We start from the raw sequence: 8,051 nt of genomic DNA, 5'->3' as shown, positions 1-8,051 counted from the left end.
GGGTCTCCTCCACCACCACTGTTGGTCACTGAAAGACCACTTAATATGTTACTCTGTACCTCTTTTTTTCAAGTAAACTGGCAGTTAGATCTAGAGGCTTGATTAAATTCAGATTTATGATTTTATAAAAAAATTTCATAAACAGTAATACTATAAAGTACTATTTATATAGTATAGTACATAGCACATAATCTTTGATCATCTCACTTTGGGTATTGTTAAGATTGGCCAGGTATTGTCAGCCAGACACAGTATAAAGTGGATCACTACTAAGTTTCCTTTCAACCTTCCACTGATTTGGTTATTTGGCAACCATTACTAATTATTCCCCAGAAGCATTATTTTCTTACAGGTTGCAAAATGGTGATATTCTATCACTTCTTCTTCATTTATTCACTGGAATTTTTCTATTAAAAAATTTTCCCAGGCCGGGGGCAGTGGCTCACACCTGTTATCTCAGCACTTTGGGAGACTGAGGCAGGTCAGTTGCCTGAGGTCAGAAGTTCAAGACCAGCCAGGACAACATGGTGAAACCCTGTCTCTAACAAAAATACAAAATTAGCCAGGTATAGTAGTGCACACCTGTAATCCCAGCTACTCGGGGGGCTGAGGCAGGGGAATACTTGAATCAGGGAGGTGGAGCTTGCAGTGAGCCGAGATTGCACGATTGCACTACAGCCTGGGCAAAAAGAGTGAGACTCCGTCTCAAAAGGAAAAAAAAAATTTTCCCCTATCAACTCTTTGGTTTACTCTGAATTCCAGTTTGTGTAGGAAAGCAAAAACTTTGGTTTAAAAAGCTTTTTAAAAGCAATTTCAGAATAATGAGTTAGTGCCCTAGCAATCCTCAATGTGACCAGTGAGAGGTTTTATAAAAGCATTGAAATTTATGTATTTAGAAATTTTTGATGTATTTCAAACCATTTCAGTCAAAAAAATCTTTCTGATTCTCCTTGATGCTCCAATTGTCCGTTCTTTTGCCAGTAGGAGCTCTTTCAAATTGGGCTCTGTATCATCGCTTACAGAAATACACACACACACACACACACACACACACACACAGACACACAGAGGATTGGGAACACACATGCCTTCTGCTTCTAAGAGTTCATCTAGTTATCCTCATCTGCTAGTGGATCTGTTCATATTCCAGTGGCCAAAATGAGTCACATAGCCACATGCAAAATCACCATGAGGAAGTATACTCTGCCCACACCGAAGCCATGGGAAGGAGAGTGAGAAATAAAAATGTTTTAAAATCCTGTGAACTAATACTACTATCTCCCACATTGAATGTGATGGTTCATTTTACATGTCAATTTTGCTAGGCTACAGTACACAATCAAACATTAATCTAGGTGTTGCTGTGAAGGTATTTTGAAGATATATTTAATATCTATAATCAGTTAACTTTAGGCAAAGGAGATTAATCTTGATAATGTGGGTGGAACTTATTCAATTAGCTGAAGGCCTTAAGAGCAAAATCTGAGATTACTCAGAGAAAAAGAAATTCCGCCTCAAGACTACAGTATCAACTCTTGCCTGAGAATCCAGCCTACTCAGCTGCCCAACAGATTTCAGACTTGCCAGCTTCCATAATCACCTGAGCAAAATATTTAAAATGGGATGGCTCTGGTCAGAGCAATTAACCAAGGAAAAGAAATGAAAGGGTTCAAACTGGGAGAAAAAAAAGTATAACTATCTCAGTTCACAGATTACATGAATCTATATATAGAAATCCTAAAGAATATATACTTGTATACACACATAAAAATTATTAGAGCTAATAAGTAAATTTTCAGAGTACTAGGTCAACACCTGCTATGATTTGAATATATCCCCCCAAAGGACATGCTAGAAACTTAATCCATAATGCAACAATGTTGGGTGGTAAGTCTAATGTAAGTTATTTAGGTCATGAGGTCTCCACTCTCATGAATAGATTAACGCCAATTGTAAAAGGACTTGAGGCTTCAAGTTTGATCCCTTGCTCTCTAGCCCTCTCTTTGCCCTTCCACCATGGGATAACATACAAACCAAGTAGGCTCTCACCAGATGGCAGCCCTTCAATCTTAGACTCTTCAGCATCCAGAACTGTGAGTCAATAAATTTCTGTTTATTATATATTACCCAGTCTGTAGTATTCTGTTACAGCAGCAGAAAATGGACTAAGACAATACCCTAGAATCAATTGTGTTTCTATACATAAGCAATGAGCAATCTGGAAAATTTTTTAAAAATTGTCATTTATAATAGCATTTGCTAAGAACTGAATATGTCCCCTCAAAATTCATATATTGAAGCTCAAACCCCCAATGTCACTGTATTTGGAGATGGGACCTATAACAAGGTAACTGAGGTTAAATGGATCACAAGAGTGGAATTCAGATCCTATAGATTAGTATCTTTATTTTATTTTATTTTATTTTTTTTTTTTTTTTTTGAGACGGAGTCTCGCTCTGTCACCCAGGCTGGAGTGCAGTGGCGTGATCTCGGCTCACTGCAAGCTCCGCCTCCCGGGTTCACGCCATTCTCCTGCCTCAGCCTCCCGAGTAGCTGGGACTACAGGCGCCCACAACCGCGCCCGGCTAATTTTTTGTATTTTTAGTAGAGACGGGGTTTCACCGTGGTCTCGATCTCCTGACCTTGTGATCCGCCCGCCTCGGCCTCCCAAAGTGCTGGGATTACAGGCGTGAGCCACCGCGCCCGGCCTAGTATCTTTATTTTAAAAAAAAAAAAACAAAAAAACCCACCAGATCTCTTTCTCTGTGTGTGTGTTTCTCTGTCTGTTTCCCTTCCCTTTTCCCCTTCCTTTGACATATGAGAATGCAGAAAGAAGGTGGCCATGGACTCGCCAGCAAAAGAGCCCTCACCAGAAACCAAATTGGCAAGCACCTTGATCTTGGACTTCGCAGCCTCCAGAACTGTGAGAAATAAATTTCTGTTGCTTAGGCTGTTCAGTATATGGTATTTTATTATAGTGGCTTGAGCAAACTAAGATAGATTTTGCTACCAAGAAGTTGGGTGTTGCTTTAATAAAACCTAAAAATGTGAAAGTGGCTTTGGAACTAGGTAATGGGTAGAGGCTAAAAGAATTCTGAGGTGCATGCTAGAAAAAGCCTAGATTTCCATGCTAGAAATACGGATGTTAAAGGCAATTCTGGTAAGAACTCAGAAATACAGTTGAAGACAAAGCCTCCATCTTCTCAGAGAAAACATAATCATGAACAGAATTTTGGTAAATACCTGTTTGTTAAAGGCCATTCTTGTGAGGTCTCAGATGGAAGTGAGGAGTCGGTCACTGGACGACAGAAGAAAGGCAATCCTTGTTATAAAGTAGCAAATAACTTGGCTGACTTGTTTTCTAGTGTTTTCTGTAAGACAGAATTTATGAATGACAAAATTGAATATTTATCTGAGATTTTTAAGCAAAATGCTGAAAGTGTGACCTGGATCTTCCTGAATGCTTATAGTAAAATGCAAGAGGAGAGAGATGAATGAAAGAAGAAATTGTTAAGCAAAAAGGAACCAAAACTTAAATATCTGGAAAATTCTCTGCCTGTCATATTGCATAAAATGAGAAAGTATATTCCAAAGAGAACACCAAAGGTATGGTTAGACTATCATTTGATAAATAAATGATGAGATTATATGAGCAGAAACACTGCCTGTTTCAACTGAAGGAGATGCAGACAAGACAAAAATGATGGAAGGCTTTTACATGTCCTAGATTCTACAGGTAGGACAATAGAGCTTTCCAGCTGCTAACTTGTATTATTTTTTTTTTTTTTTTTTTTTTTTTTTTTGAGATGGAGTCTCACTCCATTGCCCAGGCTGGAGTGCAATGGCATGATCTCGGCTCACTGCAACTTCCACCTCCCAGGTTCAAGTGATGCTCCTGCCTCAGCCTCCCAAGTAGCTGGGATTACAGGCGAGCACCACCAGGTCAAGCTAATTTTTGTGTATTTAGTAGAGATGGGGTTTCACTATGTTGTCTAGGCTGGTCTGAAATTCCTGACCTCGTGATCTGCCCACTTTGGCCTCCCAAAGTGTTGGGATTACAGGCATGAGCCACTGTACCTGGCCATACTTGCACTATTCTTTAAGAAAAGGGGAGATGGACCTCAAAGCAATTCAGATGTTATCAAGGCCATTACCTAGCAAAACTTTTGGGATGAGATTCTGCCTGGGAGAGCGTGCCTGGCAAAGTGTGAGGAGAGGTACAGCATCCACCTGGGGTCCAGAAGGCAGGGCCACCACCCTAGCAGGTCTGGAAGGCAGGGCACTGAATCAAAATGGATTATTCTCGAGCCTTAATATCTATTAGAATTTGCCTTGCTAGATTTTTGGACTTGCTTGGGACCTGCCCTCCCTTCCTTTTTCCCTATTTCTTTTCTTTCCTTTCTTTTTCTTTTTTTTTTTTTTTTTTTGAATGCCTATTCTATACCTGTTCTGCCACTGTATTTTGGAAGCAAATAATTTGTCTGGTTTTACAGTTTCATAGGGAGAAAATTTGCATCAGGATGAATCATATCTCAAGTCTCATCCTTATCTGTTTTAGGTGCTATTTAGAAGAGACTTTGGACTTCAGACTTCAGAGTTGATGCTGGAATGAGTTAAGGCTTTTGAGACTGTTGAGGTGGTATGAATGTATTTTGTATTCAATAAGGACATGAATTGCATTAGTACAGAAGTCTGTTGACCAAATTATATCCCCACAAAATTCATATGTGTAACCCCAAACCCCAATGTCACTGTATTGGAGATAAGATCTATAAGGAGGTAATTAAGGTTTAAGAAGATCATAAAGGTGGAGCCCTTATCCAATATAATTAGTATACTAATAAGAAGAGACATGAAAGCTAGTGTGCTTGCACAATGGATTCTTGGTTATGACACCAAAAGCACAAGTAACAAAATAGATAAATTAGACTTCATCAAAATTTAAAAGTTTGCACACTAAAGGATCTTATGAAGAAAGTGAAAAGACAACCTATAGAATGGGAGGAAGTATCCACTAATGATATATCTCATAAGGGTCTAATATCCAGAATATATAACTACACATAACTTGAACAACAAAAAGACAAACAACTCAATTTTAAACTGTGGAAAGACCTCAACAGAGAGTTCTCCAAAGAAGATATACAAATGGCCAACAAGAGCGTGAAAAGATGCTCAACAAAACTAGCCATTAGGGAATGCAAATCAAACCCACAATAAAATACCACTTTATACCCTTTGGGATAGTTACTATCAAAGGAATAGAAAATTATGGTGTTAATGAGGATGTGGAGAAATTGGAATCCCCGACAATGCTCTTGGTATGTCAAATGGGTCAGCTGCTGCAGAAACATTTGTTTATGGGTTCCTCAAATATTTTCACGTATAATTACTATAAGACCCAGAAGTTCCACTATGTTTATACCCAAAAGAATCGAAAACAGGGACTTGAACAAATACTTGTATACAATGTTCATATAATCACTATTCACAATAGCGCGAAAGTGGAAACAACTCAAATGTCCATCAGTGGATGGACAGGTAAAACTGTGGCATCTAGGTACAGTGGAATAGTAGCCATAAAGAGAAATGAAGTACTGATACATGCCACAAGGTGTACAAGGTGAACCTGCAAAAGATCATGCTAAGAAAACAGACCAAGAGGTCACACATTCCATTTATATGAAATATCCATATTAGGTACCACAGTTTAAAAGCTGATTGGCATTTACCAGGGGCTGAGAGAGGGAAGAATGGGAGTAACCACTTAATGTGTTCGGATTTTATTTTGAGGTGTACTTTAATACATTTATAATGTGTGCAACCACCACCTCTAATTCCAAGACATTTTCATTCATCATGACACTTGGGATTGTGAATGGCAAATAATAAATGCTCATTAAAAAGGTTCACCCCAGGCCGCGCACGATTGGCTCACGCCTGTAATCCCAGCACTTTGGGAGGCCGAGGCAGGTGGATCACTAGAGATCAGGTGTTCAAGACCAGCCTGCCCAACATAGTGAAAGTCTCTACTAAAAATACAAAAATTAGCCGGGTGTGGTGGTGCACCCCTATAATTCCAGCTACTCCGGAGACTGAAGCAGGGGAATAGCTTGAACTCAGGAGGCAAAGGTTGCTGTTAGCTGAGATTTCACCACTCCACTCCACTCCAGCCTGGGCGACAGAGCAAGACTGTCTGAAAAACAAACAAACAAAACAAAACAAAACAGACTTTACAATGCGGGCTGGTAATGCGGTTTCTGAATTTTTAGAACCCTTCTCTGGGGTGATTTTTTAAAAAACATTAAACTCATTGGCAATTGATATACTACAGAAGGTTGTACGCGTTGGACTAGTAAATGTAGGTAACGGTGTCGCTGTTTTTCCCTTTGGATGTGTTAAGCAAAGAGAAAAGCTAGTTCTACGTTTCTTCCACTCTAGAAATTCCACAGGGTCGCTTTTCCCCAAATTCACATCTACACCCTCCCTCCCATTTTGTGGACTGGGACTGCAGGTCTGACCAGAGCTTCTGGGCCCCGCCTCCCGCCCAGACCTGAGTCTCTGCGGGCCTCACTGGGATCCTCCGCTGAACGCTGCCAGGCAGGCTCCTGGCCGCGGCCCCGCCCTCCCAGCTCCTCCCCTTCCGCCCGCCTTCCCCGCCCCCCGGCCCAGCCCGCCAGTCGGAAGTGCGGCCGCCGGAACAGGCCGTTGGTGGGGGTGCAGCACGCAGCGGCCGAGGGGGCGGGTGGGCTTTGCGGCCGAGCAGGCGGCGCCGTCTTAGCGGCGAGGCTACCCGCACAGGTGGGCGGCGGCGGTAGGTGGGTGGGACTGACCAGCGACTGGCAACGCGGTGGCTTAGGCGCGCGAGATCCGGCCAGGGTCAGAGGTGAGCGGGCCGCATCCCAGAGCCCGCTGGAGTAAGACGGGGTCCCCAGAGACCCGGCAGGCCGGGGCGGGGGTTGAGGCAGCTAATCTCCGGGCGGACGCCGCGTACATCGCTTTTCGCGGTGTTGCTAAGCCGAACTTTGAATTTTAGTTTGACTTTTGGGTTCCAGATACGGGTATTTCCGGTCATTGGCAAGAATTTTGCCTTGCGTGTCTTCGGAGGCGTTTTTCTTGGTGTCCATATTGCATAAAGGCTGGTCGCTCCTCTGTGGAGATGACGGTTTTACAGGTAAAGCCTAAGTTGTGACAGAAGCTCCTGCAGTGGGAAGACTGGTCGATCAGGGAAATCAGTAGAATTGATAGCAACGTTTAGAATTTGGATTAATTACTGGCCATGGTTACCCGGCGCTCAGAAATGAACTTGGAGAACAGTTGCCCTGGAAGCCATCTCCCGTAACCACTGCGTAGTGGGGGCCGCGTCTTCTTGAGTGCAATTCATCAGTCTCTAGTAGGACTCAAAATATAAAGTGAAGAGCAGGATTTTCGGAGTTGAGTACAGTGTACTTGGGTTGATCACCATGTTATAAAGTTAGACCCAAATTGAGAAATACGTATTCGTCTCTGAGCATAATTGGGTCCTTTTTTTAAATGCGTTGCTTTTTTAAAAAAATGTAAAAACAGGTGCTGGTTTGATTAGTTTGCAGGTTGTGATATTGGAAGGGACCGAAGAGTGGACGTCGAGAGTTCTGAATTCTGGTCTAGATCTGTGATGTTAGGAAAGTCAGTTGTTCTGATTGCCTTATTCTATAAAATGGAGATGATAATGATTACAATTTTCTCGCAGATTCTAGTACTGTATACAGTCAGAATGTTTGCTTTGTGAGAGATATGAAGTTACTAGTTTTTGTCTGAAGGATTTAAATAGTATAAAGTTAGTAAGCCCCCATCCCCAATTTAGTGACAAGAAATCTTAAAGTCATCATATTTTGTCTGAAAGTATGTAGCGTATCTTCGTCTTCAAATTCAGTGGTCAGAACATTTTCACCTTAACCTAAATTCAACTTAAAGAACAACTCCTACGAGCTCTTCAAGGGTAGGAGTAATAATTTACTCATTGTAAATGGTTGTAAATCATTTACAGTTGTATGGTGCTTGTGTTTGTGTTG

At 41.6% G+C, this 8,051-nt stretch overlaps 2 protein-coding genes across 28 annotated transcripts in view; both read left to right on the top strand.

Annotated features, from left to right (window-relative positions):
* The first annotated feature begins 6,651 nt into the window (after positions 1-6,651).
* SUPT20H (SPT20 homolog, SAGA complex component) overlaps positions 6,652-8,051 on the top strand; it is a 49,256-nt gene continuing 47,856 nt past the window's right edge. For 11 of the 27 annotated variants that reach the window (XM_050766050.1, XM_050766047.1, XM_050766065.1 and 8 more), the window contains exon 1: positions 6,673-6,801. The gene's annotated coding sequence lies outside the window, so the exon portion shown is untranslated. Of the gene's footprint in view, positions 7,175-8,051 lie in introns of all 27 variants that reach the window. The other 16 variants (XM_050766051.1, XM_050766049.1, XM_050766043.1 and 13 more) reach the window with 8 other exon arrangements.
* The window catches only part of ALG5 (ALG5 dolichyl-phosphate beta-glucosyltransferase), a 109,251-nt gene continuing 107,884 nt past the window's right edge, over positions 6,685-8,051 (top strand). The window contains exon 1 of the mRNA XM_050766094.1: positions 6,685-6,742. The gene's annotated coding sequence lies outside the window, so the exon portion shown is untranslated. The remainder of the gene's footprint in view (positions 6,743-8,051) is intronic.

The sequence above is a fragment of the Macaca thibetana genome, chromosome 17 (genome assembly GCF_024542745.1).
Source record: "Macaca thibetana thibetana isolate TM-01 chromosome 17, ASM2454274v1, whole genome shotgun sequence".
Classification (NCBI taxonomy): domain Eukaryota; kingdom Metazoa; phylum Chordata; class Mammalia; order Primates; family Cercopithecidae; genus Macaca; species Macaca thibetana.
This window is presented reverse-complemented; position numbering and strand designations above follow the sequence as displayed.